The sequence below is a fragment of the Fundulus heteroclitus genome, chromosome 21 (genome assembly GCF_011125445.2).
Source record: "Fundulus heteroclitus isolate FHET01 chromosome 21, MU-UCD_Fhet_4.1, whole genome shotgun sequence".
Lineage (NCBI taxonomy): Eukaryota > Metazoa > Chordata > Actinopteri > Cyprinodontiformes > Fundulidae > Fundulus > Fundulus heteroclitus.
Genome location: NC_046381.1, coordinates 21,212,845 through 21,227,895, shown reverse-complemented (window position 1 = coordinate 21,227,895; position 15,051 = coordinate 21,212,845). Strand labels below are relative to the sequence as shown.

General features: G+C 37.9%; 1 protein-coding gene across 1 annotated transcript in view; it reads right to left on the bottom strand.

The window, feature by feature from the left end:
• Positions 1 to 6,405, bottom strand: part of palmdb (palmdelphin b) — a 40,693-nt gene extending 34,288 nt beyond the window's left edge. Inside the window, exon 1 of the mRNA XM_021310831.2 lies at positions 6,340 to 6,405. The gene's annotated coding sequence lies outside the window, so the exon portion shown is untranslated. The remainder of the gene's footprint in view (positions 1 to 6,339) is intronic.
• Between the last annotated feature and the right edge of the window lie 8,646 nt (positions 6,406 to 15,051).

The window sequence follows — 15,051 nt, the reverse complement described above, 5'->3', positions numbered from 1 at the left end:
CGCTTACTGTTGGCAAAAGTGAGTGCAGTGCGGGTCTGTTTTGCTACAGTTTTCTAGCAATCTTGAAACTACGGAAAGCGCCGAGGGTAAAATAAACACAGTCTGGAGAGCGCGGCGGGTGGAAAAACATTGGGGAACGGTGTGTGTGTTTTGACGCGCGATTAACGGCGACAAAAAAATTGTCGGCGTTAAAATGGATTTACGTTAACGCCGTTAATAACGCGTTTAACTGACACTACCAGTATATATATATATATATATATATATATATATATATATATATATATATATATATCTATATATATATATATATATATGTATCTATATGTCTATATATGTATATATCTAGATGTAGTATATCTATTATCTATATTCTCTCTCTGTTCTATATATATCTCTATATGATACTCTGTCATTCTAGTATTTCTATATATCCTAGATGCATCATATATGTCATTGATCGCTATGCTATGTATCTGATCTAGAGGTCTATCTCTAGTATAGTCTATCTTTATTCTATAGATTCATAATCCTCTATATCATCTCTATATATATATTTATCTATATATATATCTATTATCTTATCATATTCTATCTTTATATATATATATTGTGTGTGTGTGTGTGTAATATATATATATATATATATCACGATTTGGGTTTTTTCTTGGTTCAGGTTATCCGGTTTTATTAGTCTTAGTTTCTGCTTTTGGTTCTTTCTTGTTTTGTCTTTGTTTAGACGTTGTGTGTTCTGTTAGATTACCTGTTTATTTACCTGTCACTTTATTCAGCTCGGTTTGTTCTTCCCCTCAGCAATCCGTCAGCTCCCTTGCCTTGATTAGTTCCACCTGCTCACTTATAATTAGTCTTCACTCCTGTTCACCCGCTCACTCCCCTATATAGTCCTGCCACAAACCTCTGCAATCTGCCAGATCATTAACGAGCCCACGGTGAGTTTTGTTCCAGCTTTCCTTTCATGATTGACCTGTTGATGCAAACCTGAGAGCCTTTTTGATTCTGAGCCAGCCTGTCCCCTGATCTGTTTTTTCCTGCCCTGTCTGACTGATTGCCTGTTTTGCCTACCCGAATCTGCCTAAGGAATATCTGAGCTTGCTTTATCCCTGTCGGTACTTCTGCCTGATTTTGGACTGCCTTTTGTGTACCGGATTTTTGGACTGCCCTGTTGATCGTTGAGCCTGCGTGTCTCTGTTTTATTATTAAAACCCTGTTTTTGCTTATACCTCGCTTGTTTGGTTAAATTCTGGGTTTTCCTGATTCACGTTCTTAACATATATATATATATATATATATATATATATATATGTGGTTCAACACATATAAAAAAAAATAAACAAATGAAAGAGGCCTGGACAAAAATGGTGGTACCTTTAACTTCATATTTTGTAATGTGAGATTTTGAGGCTGTGACACCTCTTCGCCTGTCAACAGGTATTCTGGCCCACTCCTCATGAACAAACAGGTTCAGTTTTCTCTGATTTCAAGGGTGCCTTTGCCAGATCGTCGGTTTCAGCTCCTTCTATAGATGTTCAATAGGATTTAGATCAGGGCTAATATCTCTTCAGAATAGTTGTGTAGCTGTTCTTCAGTGGTTCTAGTGGTGTGTTTTGGGTCAAGATGCTGTTGGAAAACCCAACAGCATATTGTGCTGTATTAATCTTAACACACTTAAACAAAGGCGGGAAATACCAAAACCTGATCTTAAACATTGTGGCATGTTTGTAAATAAAACTACCCGCTTATCCATGCAGGGTCACGGGGAAGCTGGTGCCTATCTACAGCGGTCAATGGGGGACAGACAGATTCCGTGGACAGATCTATTTATGTTATTATTTTCTTTTAATAGTTATCTTCATGATCACCTCTAATGACTGGAGGAAGATTTCAGTCAACAGGAGCTAGAGAAGCTCTGCTCAGCTGTTGCATTTGACATGACCACTGTCAATACACAAAAACGTAGAATAATGATAAACCAGGATGAATCTGATGTTTCAGTTATAATATTTTCTTATTTAAGTGAGACATAAAATAAAAAAAATTACTTTGTTTTTCAGATTGTCTGCTGACAAAAGTCTTTTTTTCTTTGTTTAAAAGTAATTAACATTGTCTCTAAGACAATGTTTAACAGCAGAAATTGTCCATTCATTAAAAACGGTCTTGTGTTTTGTGGCTGGGTGTCTGGAGTGATTATGTGAAGGATTTGATCTTCCTCTTTTACTCATTTAAATGGGGTGGACCAAATTTGTCTTGAATTCTTATCCATTGGGGACACAATCTTTGATCTAGTGCAACACTGCCACTTTTTGCTCTCACAGTTTCCTCCTGTCGACGCAATTTAGCAGCCATTATTTGGAATCTTTGAAAATAACTCCCTTTATGTATTCTTTCAGATCAGTGTCCTCTTTAAACACTCCCTGTCTGTGTGTTCAAAACAGCCCTGTAAGGCTGAGCAGGCCTCTTCCATCCAAACCTAAATGGTTGTGACAGCGAGACACAAATGTTTGTCGCTCTCAGGACAGATTTTTGGTCCTCCTTACACTACATTGTTTTTAAGTTCTTGTTGAGTTAACAGAAAGAAGTGTATTCATACATTCCTTCTCAAAAACTCAACCAGGGACACGTGCCTGCAACAGACTGAGCTCCATGGAAACCATCAGCAGGCCTGACACTTACTGTGAAGCTCAGCTGTCACCTCCTCCCCCTCAACACCTCATCATCAGACAGCTAAATGTAATGGGAAGCAGGGCTGAATTGGAATGTCAGAGGGAATAGTGCAAATCAACATAAGAAACATCAGATATATTCATGCACTTTCACATGTATTATTAAATACATGTCAAAGTAAATAATAATGTAGAGCTACTTAAAAAACATGTTTACATCAAGGAGAAGCAGATGTACAACAGGAAGCTTAAAAAGACAGAATTAATTTGTTCTAATGTCAGGTATAACTCTAGCAAAACTCCAAATAATAAAGAAATGTACAAATCTGATGTGTTGCACCATGCTGTCAAAATGAGGTTGTCAATATCCACCCATATCTTCATTTTCTGTTTCTACTAAATCATGTTCAGGAGGACTGCAACAGAAGGCAGGGTACACCATGCACACCCGGTTGCCAGTTCTTCACAGAGCCAGTACAGAGACTTACCATCAGAAAGATATGCACTACCTCACCTCAGAGTGAGTTAGAACCAATTACCCTGGCAAGTGTGGATTTGGTGAAAAAACTGCATTAACTGATGAGAGATCAGTTAATATCCCCGCAACGTCTGTGCTGACATTTCATACTACAAAATGTTTCATATTAATGTGAAACACTGCTATTTCTTTATGTGGAATAGAATAGAAACATTGTCCAGCAGGAGGGGACAATGTTTCTACCCATAGAGGAAAAAGTGCATTTGGAAACAAAGTGCTGGAAACAATAAAAACACAATATCAAAGTGTTTTATTGGAAATGTTTTTTGTTAATTACTTTTTTATCAAAATGTAGTAATGTTCACAGTTTTTAGGATATGCAATTGCCTACTTTTAGGCAATAGCAGGGAGTACAAGGGAATAGACACTGTACGCACACTTGCACTCATCCCATACTCCCAGGTCCAGGTACCTAATGGCTGCTTAACTTTGTGCTGTTCTTACAGTTAATATCATTATTTGTTTAATTCTATTGTTCACAAGGAAACTAAAATTAGAAGTATAAAGTATAAAAAGTATAAAAAAGAAATACATTTGTTTCCATAGGATGGGAGAAGGTTGAGCTTCTTGAGAATATCTTCTCCTCCATTGTAATGCCTGAACTGAAGCAACAACAAGCCTTGAAACTCACTGATGTTGTAAAAGTATTATCTATACAAGTATGAAAAAACTTTAAATCTATCTCTATGAATGGATTGAATTGACTTTTTTGTCAATTAAATCCTTTAAGGACTGAATTCCTTCTCAAAAACACAACACAATATTTGTTGTGAATTAGCCCTATATCAATAAACCGAAGATAATTTATATATGAATATAAATGATGGCAGTTTTAGTTTAATGATGTCTTTTTCCAATTGTCCAATACTCAACAGATGGCCTTTGTGTCCAAAAACTTGATGCATGCCTTTTCCATGGTTGATTCTGGCAATGTACACGCAGGCATTAGCAATATATGAATTTATATGTTACTCTAGTTTGATAGAAATTGCCACCTTATATTTTAATTTTTAAATTAGAGTTAACACTGTCTTGAAAACTTATAGTTTAGTCTCACAAACTTTGTCTTTAATGATTTGTTGTTGTGTGAAATTATTTTATCCTGAAACCTGAATTTTGTTTTTAGTTTAATTTGTCAGATCTGTTCACTCTGAAATCACTGAAAAGATAACTATTATTTATTTTTTTCAGCAAAGAAATTATGTAAAAGACATATGTTCCAAATTACAGCTAATTTAATTTCATTACACACTTTATGTTTTGAAAGCAATTTGATCACTTTTTATACACAAATTTGGATTTATAGCAGATTACCTTTGTGGGTTCCCCTATAGGTCAAAACTAATAGTACAAGTATAATTTTAAATGTGCATTTCATAATGATGATTGCCCAAGACAATACAGTTTAGAGCTTCCAGTAGAAGCTGAGCTGAAACAGTTTTTCACTTGAAGCTTGCACTCCAACTTCTATCATTATAAGCACTATATTTTTCAAACAATTTCCTTATCAAAATGTGTTATAAAACCCTCCTTATTTATTTAGTCATTCATTTTTTATCTCCTTTTTGCATTTGCACTGATATTCTGAAAGTAGAAGTTATCATCACTTAAGGGATTGCTGCAAAGTCAAGTACACTATGCAGCAACTGTCCATGCTCATCCAGGAGGAGTGAATGCTGAATGTTAAGGACTCAATGCAATCTGATAGGTTTCATTGGATAAAAAATGTTTTAACTAATTCAAATAATAAACTGAAATAAATCGTAAAAGCATATAAATAGCAATTTTTGTGATAGCTAATAGATAATAAAATAATGTGGGCTTTTTTTTACTGTAAATCTATATTTTTGTCTTTCAAAAAGATGGTATTGGGCATTTTGAGCATCTAGTGTGTATATATATGTAAAACAGTACTATTAGGTAACAAAAGCAACCAAAACTCAGCAATATCTTACATCTCTTAACCTATTTCATCAAAGAAAACAAAATGTGCACGAAGTCTATTCCATCATACATAACCATTATTTTTAAATCACGTTGTTCAATGTGGGGGCTGCCAGAACTTGTTTTGTCTTGAAAGACACTACAAGTACAAAATCACAATAACTCTGTCATCATAATGACTGCACTCACCACCCACACACAGGCCCACTCACACACGCACAGACACAAACATACCCAGGCTTGCAGAGAAACCACACAGGCATGCTTTGACTCTTTTTCTCTATCTTTTACTGTACAAAGTAAAAGATAGATAGTATGTTAATGCAGGAATAATGTAATACAAAGACATGCATTTGTATGCAGAAAAAAAACCTGTATAAAAATAAGTAGTTTGCTTTAAATGTTCTTCATTTTCTCGAGAAGCCTCTGAGCTGCCAGACTGAAAAGTGAAATGGACACACGTAAAGAACAGCAGAAAAAAAGAACTATATATGTTCACTATAAATTCTGGTTAATTGTCAACTCTACCTTACACTAAACTATGTAAATTGGGCAAAAATATCAAAGGTTGGATAGCTGGTATTGTATGTCAGTGGAATAGACTTTCAGAACCCTGGACAGCTACAAATGAATCATGTAACAGATGAAACTGTTAGGAATAAAATCTTCCCTGAAAAACATGAACATACAAAAGTGCATCAGATAAATACCCATTTTGAATCCTTCAAATACAAAATATCAAACCTGGATGGACAATATGAAGTTTTCATCACCAATATTTAGAGCATATGTCCTTGCAATATGTTTATTGTAATAATTAATAGCAATTAAAGGATTGAGCAAGGATTTTAGCCTTTTTGCGGTGATTGCTGTATCAGCTGATGACCTTAAAGAATGTTATTGTCACCAACAATATTCCTCATCACAAAGCATAATTGCACAACAATAAATGATCCATGCAGACATCTTGACACTGCAGAAAATCAATAGACAGTCTAGTATCCGTCCAGGACTCTGCTTTGCTCAAAGGTTTTCTGCATCCATCCGTGCACATTTATTCAAAACACATGACATGATTTCCATTTTAGCAGCTGAAGACAAAGATGCAGCATCGACAGAGGCACTAGAATACAATATCTGTTCAGGTTTTGTGTGTGTTTGTTTTAATGAACCTACCTGAGCCAAAGTGGTGGGGTAATGCAAAAGGATCTGCTCTGTTTCTAAGTGCAGCCGTGCACTGGAAGCTCAGAATGGAAGCTGCTGGCTCTGATTGGATGTCTGCTGAAGGGGAGGTGATGCACAGGAGGCAGCCAATACTTGAGCCTTCTCTGATAATTACATACTGAAGAGGAGGAGAGCTAACCTTGTACTAATACAATGCCTTAGCCCTGCTCTTTTAATCAACTGCTCACACTTCTTTGCAAATGAGTTGGGATGGCATGGAAAATTACAAGATGTTCTTCTGATTCAATACAAAAGTAATAAAACTATTAGATTTTTAAGGAGCAGAGGAAATATCTTCACTTTATTTTAAATGTGTGAGAAAATCATCTTGTCAGATAAACCTCACAGGGTACCTAAGTGCATTTATTGCCACAACAGTAAAGCACTTAGAGGGAACAGTCTGCAATTAATTTGATGCAGATTTGACCATTGGTGGTCAGATTTGACCAATTGACCAATGTTAAAGGGGCCACGATAACAAAGTAAATTTTTATGTGGTTTTGGGGCTATAATCTGATCTGTTGTAAACTGATGAGGCTATATGAATGTTGAGAGCGGCAAACAAAGGACCTGCTCATGGGCGGTAAGCTTGGTTTCTTTGCTCAAAAATATCAGATCAGAAAACGGGTTGTCTTTCTAGGTAGGTTATCTTTCAACGTAATTCATATGCTCCAATCAGAGCACACCATGAAGCAGTGTTTTTTTGTAATAGAAACTGAGCTTCACCCTTAATTTGGAGATAGAATGTTTAAGATGAACTTTAAAAGAAAGCTCAGAATCAATAATTGATCCCAAGTATTAAAGAGCTCTATCCAGAGTTTTACTTTGGCGGTTGTAATGCAAGGTATGTTCTCTGAGGTTTCTTTTGGCTTTTGCAGTATTTTAAATCAGTTCCATTGCTCCAGAAAGGTCTGCATTGCATCAATGGTGGACTGCAGAAATTCAAAAGCCTGTGCAATTGAATTTGAACAGCAGTAAGTTACAAAATCATCCACTTAAATTATAAATGGTGAGAGACATTTGATAGGTTTGCACACAGAATAATAACGTAGATTGTAAACAGCATCAGTCCTAAGACTGACCCTAGTGGTACACCTTTTGTGACCTCAAGAAAGGTAGAAATAACTCCAGCGATCGGAACACACTGCATCCTATTTTCCAACAAGTATGCAAACTGAGAGCCAGGTTGTTTGTGAAAAGAATTTCTAACAAAGGTCTGTGATCAACAGTGTCAGATGCCTTGCAATGATCAGTAAATAGCGCAACACACAGTTTTTGATTCAAATGGCTTAAACACTCAAACTTTGATGGTAGCAGTGGCAATGATGTACTGCTTACGCACTGTAGAAATTGTTGAATGTTCTACTCTAATGAAATTCCTCAGTGGTTCACAGAGCATTTTTTGAAATACTTTTGCATCGTTTTGCAAAAGGTCTGAATTTATTCACTCTTGAAGGGTCACCTCCCTTAGCCATGGAAGCACACATGGGGATTTCCAAACTTTAGGAAGTCTGTTTGTGATAAGGCTCAGAGGAAAATTCAAGTTAAAGTCTCAAAAATTGAGTCGGCACCCAGCTTTAAAAAATGGATCGAAACTATGAAGACCAACAGAGTTTTTGGAGTCCAACTTTTCAGTGCACTGCAGACTTGCGAAATTGATATGGATTTAAAATGAAACTTACAAACACAAGGGCAGTTTACAACAACAGGCCCATCATTTAAGATATTTTTAAATCACTGATTAAATCACAAGGCAGGACCAGTGAGCATGGTGCTGCCATGTGAAGGCAGATCTATGATCGGGTAAGACGTATTGCGTCACTTCCTGTGTTTTGTTGCTACATTGTGGGGTGTGTGGATTGTGGTTTGGTCTTCCAGACTCTCTTGAGTTTATCCTAATTCTCTTTGCTAGGACATTTCTCTGTTTATAACACATAAGCATGTTTAAAACACATTCTCTGTTGCTGCACTTTATGCTTGGGAACTACTTGTGTTTCACACGGTTTACTTTTTTCCTCTGCATGGTAAGGGGTCATTAGCCTAGCCTAGCCTAGCTTTAGCCTTACTAGGGCTTCCTCACCTATCCCTCTGTTAGCTTTTCTGTCTCTGACTAAGTCTCCCCTCTCTCCTGCTCTCTGTGTCTGATGTTCAGTTATTCCTCTGCCTCCTTTAGTGATAATGGTACATGTAATAAATGTAGTGTTTATGTAGCTTTGGAGGCGATGGTGTCAGAATTGGAGGTTTGACTTTGCACTGTTAAAAAAACAGCAGATAGCTGCCCCTTAGAAAGCCAAAAGCCACAAAGTTTTTCACGTAGCTGTCCTGCAGAGCCTGCCCAGCTGGGACCTCAGGCTGGCTGGGTGATGGTACGTGGGCATTATAGTCCTAGATCCCAACACACTGGGTCACCATCTGTGTTTTTAACAGATTTTTCCCACTTAGCGATACACCTGCTGAGAAGCCGACTCTGGTAAATAGCAGCTCCATATTCACACATGTAGCACTAGAGACACCAGGGACCATGGTCAACTGCTTGCCAGGGGCCAAAACAGGGGACGTTAATCCTACCTAAAGCTGCTGGCTAAGTGTAAATATAATAAGATTGTTTTTCATGGTGGCGGTAATGACACCCAGTTACGAGGTCACCAAGTGTTGCTTTGGTGTGTAAGTTTGCCAGGCAAGGCAAGTTTATTTACAAAGGTTGTTTCAGCAACAAGACAATTCAAAGCGCTGTACATGAACAAAAAAAAATCATTACAGAGTAAAGAAAAAAAGTACAGACAGAGGGAAAACATTACAGATGAAAGCACATTGCACAGGAACAGTAGCAGCAGGTCAGATACAGTATAAGACAGGTTAGACTACAAACCAAATCAATAACATTTAAAGCCATCTCTAATCAAATAGGTTTTTAACCTTGATTTCAACAAATGTACAATCTTCTAGGAGTTTGTTCCAGACAAGAGGAGCATAAGAACTAAATGCTACTTTTCCATGTTTGGTTCTAGGTATGCAGAGTAGATTTGAGCCAGAAGACCTTAATGGTCTGGATGGTTGATACACTGATAACAAGTCTGTGATGTATTTAGGTGCTAAGCCATTTAAGGATTTATAGACTAACAGAAGTTTTTTAAAGTTTATTCTCTGAGATACAGGGAGCCAGTGGAAGGACTTTAGAACTAGGGTGATGTGCTCTACTTTCTTGGTCTTAGTGAGGACGTGGGCAGCAGCGTTCTGGATCAGCTGCAGCTGTCTGATCCACTTTTTAGGAAGACCTGTGAAAACACCATTGCTGTGATCAATTCGACTAAAAATAAACGCATGGATTAGTTTTTCCAGATCCTGCTGAGACATCAGTCCTTTAATCCTAGAAATGTTCTTCAGGTGATACAAAAACAACTTTGTAATTGTGTTTAGATGCTTTTGGAGGTTCAGGACTGAGCCCATGAATAAACCTAGATTTCGGGCCTGATAGGTGGTTACTAGCTGAAGTCTTTATCTGTCCTCTATTGGTCCAAAAATCATTACTTTAGTTTTGTTCTTATTCTGTTGAAGAAGGTTTTGGCACATCCATGCATTAATTTATTCTAAGTATTTATACTAACCGGTTGAATGGATTCATAGTCACCTGATGACATGGTGATGCTGATCTGTGTCATATGCATAGTTATGGTAACTGGTGTTGTTTTTTTTATAATCTGATCTACATTTTGAACAGAAGGGGACCCAAAATGGCCTAAAACAATGTGATTTTCTCTGGTCCCCTGCCTGATCTGACCAGTGATAACCCTGTGTCTGCTTTGGAATCCTTCAAGTTTCTGGGATCCATAATATCCCAGGACCTAAAGTGAAAGCCCAACACTGTCACCATCATCAAGAAGGCCCAGTTGAGGATGTACTTCCTGCTCCAGGCCAGGTAGCTCAATCTGCTTCAGGAGTTGCAGATCCACTACTACGCAGCCGTCATCCAGTCTGCCCTCTGCTTATCCACCACTCTCTGGTTTGGATCTACCACCAAAAAGGACAGGCCAGATTGCCACAGACAGTAAGGACTGCAGAAAAGATCAGTGGTGCCAAACTACTCTCCATTAAGGACCTGTACATTTCCAAAGTCAGTCAATGGGCCAGAAACATCACTACAGATCCATCTCACCCCAGTCACAACATGTTCCAACTTCTCCCTTCTACAGAGCAGTGTACGCCAAAACCAACAGACTTAGAAACAGTTTTTATCCCACAAGCAATCACTCTAACAAACAGCTGACCCTGACAACAACAAAAACAGTGCTGTTCATTTTTTACTGTTAATATTGTTAGATTGTATATACTGTATGCTAAATCTACCTCCCTAATGTACATAACACCATATATAATACAAATTTATTCCAGCATTCCCATTGTCTGCACTCATCACACTGTTGAAATATATGTTCGTATGTACACCTGTACATCACTCCCAGCTCCAGTATGTGCATGATCCTATCCACTCTGCTCATTGCACCATTGCTGCAATGTCTTAATTTGTCCGTCTTGTTCATAGTGTGTTCACGTTTTCTATACTGCAGACTGTGTTTGATTGTTATTACTGCATCATTGTGTCATGGTATTATTTTTTAAGAAAGCACATCATGAGCATTGTACAATTCAGAGTCAAATGTACCGGTGGCTAAGACCGCACTCCCATGACTCTGCAATATTCAGTTTCATCAAAGATGAGGACGAGTCCAAGTACAGACAGTGCATCCAGAGCTTTGTAGTCTGGTGCCAACAGAACCAGCTCTTGCTAAATGCAGGGAAAGCAAAGGGGCTGGTGATGGACTTTCGCAGTTGCAGACCCACCTCACTGATACTGGTTAATACTCAGGGAACTGAAGTTGAGATAGTGGACCCTTCTAAGCACCTGGGTGTTCACCTGAACAAGAAACTAAACTGGAGTCACAGCACCAATGCTCTTTACAGGAAGGGGCACTCCTGGAGGCCTTATTTGACTCTATGGTTGAATCAGCAGTTTCTATAGTTTGTTGGAGCAGCAGCCGAGAGTAAGCAGTTGGATTAACTCATTAGGAGGGCCAGCTCTGTCCTGGGATGCACCCTGAGCCCAATGCAGGGGGCATGTCCTTCATCTCTGAGGGACAATGCCCCCCAGCAGTCAATTTTTGCAAAACCGCCGGCTGTTTTTCTTCCTTTTTTAACTTGAGCATTTTTACCTGAATATGCCTATATGCCTCTATTAATAACTGCACCATATGTTTCCCTTCCCGATAAGTCTTTTTCTTCTGCCTAGCAGCTTAGCGTTTTATTCATATTGTTTAATCTTGTCTCAATATTGTGTCACCATAGTGAAATTTCCTTTGAGACAGACACTGGCTTAGGATGTACATGGATACATGACACATAGATACAGACTTAGTATTTACACATTTGTTAGTTTTTTATATATTAAAGCATGCAAGTTTGGATTATATTCTATACTACTGTTGTTTATATATTTGTTCCTGATTTCTGTTTGCTGTTGTCAGTGCTGTAAACAAATTCAAATTCCTTGATTATGTAAACAGTCATGGCCAGTAAAGCTGGCTTCAAAGTTTTTTTTTTGCTAGACGGCAGAATTTACTTTTCTTTCCATTACAAGAACTCCCCAAGCTACTGAAACAGCGAAGGAACTACAATCACACTACTACCACTGGTCAATACTAACTTTTTCAAAGATCCATGTTTTTTCCATGTTCTATTTGTGACTAGTGACCTTGAAATCCTTTCGAGATTCATGGATGTCACTGGCTTTGTTTCCTAAATTCCTTCAGTTCAATGTATGATGTGTTGTTTTTTAAAAACCTTTAGAAGTATGTAGTTATTAAGGCTTAAAGAGGAGAGCAATTACTTTTCACATATTGTCAGGTTAGTTTGTATAAGTTATTTCCGTCAATAAATAAAATTAGTATTTGATAAAAAATCTTTTGACATTTACTCAAGTAATCTTTGAGATTAACATTTGTCTGATTAAAATCTGTTTGAAGGAAGCTGTAATTCTCAGGCTAGATGGATAGATGCATAAGTAATCTAACTGCTCTGTAATTTACTGTATTATTATTTGTTATTATTTAATAATTACCTCATGGAGGACTCTGTTTAATTTGAAACAAACAACATAAAGGTTAGTTAACAAAGTCATTGCTCAAAAAGGACTTGCTTGAACTATATGACAAAAGATTGCAACACATATTTATCTTGCATAAAATGTCAATAGGTGAAAAAATAGATTTTTTCTAGGCTATGCAACATTATTCTTGCTAATACAGATTTTGACATCAGCTAGAAATGGGAGCTACTATGTCTATTGCCCTTCTTTTGAATCTTGAAGATCTCCTGATCTAAACAACATTTTAAAACATGGAAACTATATTTTTCTAAACTGTCACTGTTTAAATCACTTTAAAGCACTTCTTGATTTTGAGTTCGACCAACTCGGAAATACATGCATTAGTGACCATATTTTCAAAAAATGTGGCATTAAGATCGTGATTGCAGGGCAGTCAAAAGTAGCCGGTCAACGGCGGCAAATCGCTGCTATAGCAGATCTTGCCGCCGCCTACATTTCCCTGATTATATAATGGAGCGATATTTGTGCCTTCTGGTTGAGCGTGCAGGAACCAATCCGAGCTCAACTCTGAAAAACTCTTCTTGCACGGCGCTCGCTGAGAAACAGCCAAGGGAGTGCACAGCACAGCTGGTGTTGAGCATGGAATGAGCAGGTCGAGTGCGCCAGCAGAGAAGGAACTGAGCGCGTGCGTGTTGTCTCACTGCGCGCTCGGAAGTTAGTAAATTGTCATATATTCACCTAATCTGATCTGTTTTATATGGTGCTAGTAATTCAAATTCAACTAATTTTATGCAAATGTGTTCAAAACCTTGTTAAAACATGATGAGAACATCATGTGAAAAAAATTATGTTTTAAAAATAATAATAAAAAACAAAGGTTGTTTTTGAAGAATTGATCATTCACATTTTTTGCCTTTTATTGAATTTAAAACATGCACTCTGACTCTATTCTTTAAATAATTACCTGTCTTGAAAGCTTCCAAAATACATCAGGGAGACTCTATTTTCCAAAATTCTCCCCTCCGGGGCTCGGGCACCGGCATAAGTGCACCCTCCTACCTGATAGTGTGTGGCCTGCTACTGTAAAAAAGTTTGACTGCCCTGTGATTGCACCTTTAAAGGCTTTTTTAAGGACTAAAAAAACGACAAGTTCAGATGGCAATTCACAAAGTGATGATTTTAACACGAAAGACAGCGCAAGCATCTGTTACGACTCGGGTAAGTCTGAGAAAAACATTTTAGGAGAATAAATGGGCCGTGGCGCTCATATTCTCCAGGGGGCTGTGGGTCTATCCCACTGAGCTATATTATACACTGGAGTGCTAATCGCCCGCTGTTAGAACGAGTCGCTTTGAAGCCACCGGCCGCCATATTGGTACTCCCTATTTTCCCCCAGTAACTAGGGAATATGTGCGCTACAGCATTGAATAACGAGGGTTTTCTCATGTTCAGGGCGGCCTTAAAACTTTTAAAACGTCAAATGCCATATACTTTTATGTTATGTTCTAAAAATATCAAGTACTGAGAAAGTCATGTGCTGAAATATTTTGCATTTTATTTATTTAAATATATATATATAACATTTATAAATATATAAATAACAATATACAATAACATATATTTACATATATGTATACATATATATACCTATATACATATACACATACTTATATATACATATATATATATATTTAATATGAATAACATGTAAAATATTTCAGCACCTAATTTCCTAGTAGTTGATAATGTTAGTACATCCACTGACTGTAGAATTACCTGTGAAACGTTTTCACTCAGCCAGAAAACTGCTTGTTGTTGCAACCAAATCCTGTGAGATTCTATGAGAGTAGGGAGGAGCAAGATGGCGGCCAGTGACTTCAGTTTTCCGGCAAAATCAGCACTCCAGTGTATTATATAGCTCAGTGGTCTATCCCCACCATGGCTCAGGGTTCTGCGGGGTAGCAGCGCCGTGCTGAGAGGTAGTGTGGAGAACACGTCGCTTCACAGCAGGCTGCTGTGACGACAGCGAGATTTCTCCGCTCCACTGCGCGATGAGTGAGGAGGAGAGAAGGAGACATCCAGAGAGCTCGGTGGGCAATGATTGAGCACACTGAGCTTCTCTGCGCTCAGGCTTGAGTGGAACAGAAACTCCGCTCAGGTCTCGTGAGGCAATGCTGTGTCTGAAACGAAAGTTTAGGGGCTACTGGCTACTTGGCGATTGCATTCAACGAGGATTTTCTCACCTCCGGTGTTGTGCCAAATTCAGTTTGTGTTTTGTGTTATTTTAAACGCCACGATAATCGGTCTTTTTCCAACTTTTGTCACATAAGTGTGACAAATAAAAGTAAGCCACCAAACACAGTATTCCAACACGTAGTGTGTATTTATGATTCTCCATTGCTGAAATAAGAGGATGGAACTGGCTGATAGCAGGGCACAAAAATGAAGACTTCCTGAAAAGACAAGAGTGTAGACTTCCTGGTAAACCCCGTTGTAATGTAAAATATGACAGATTACTGGATTAAGGAAATTTCTAGTATACTACATGCTATCACACATTACAA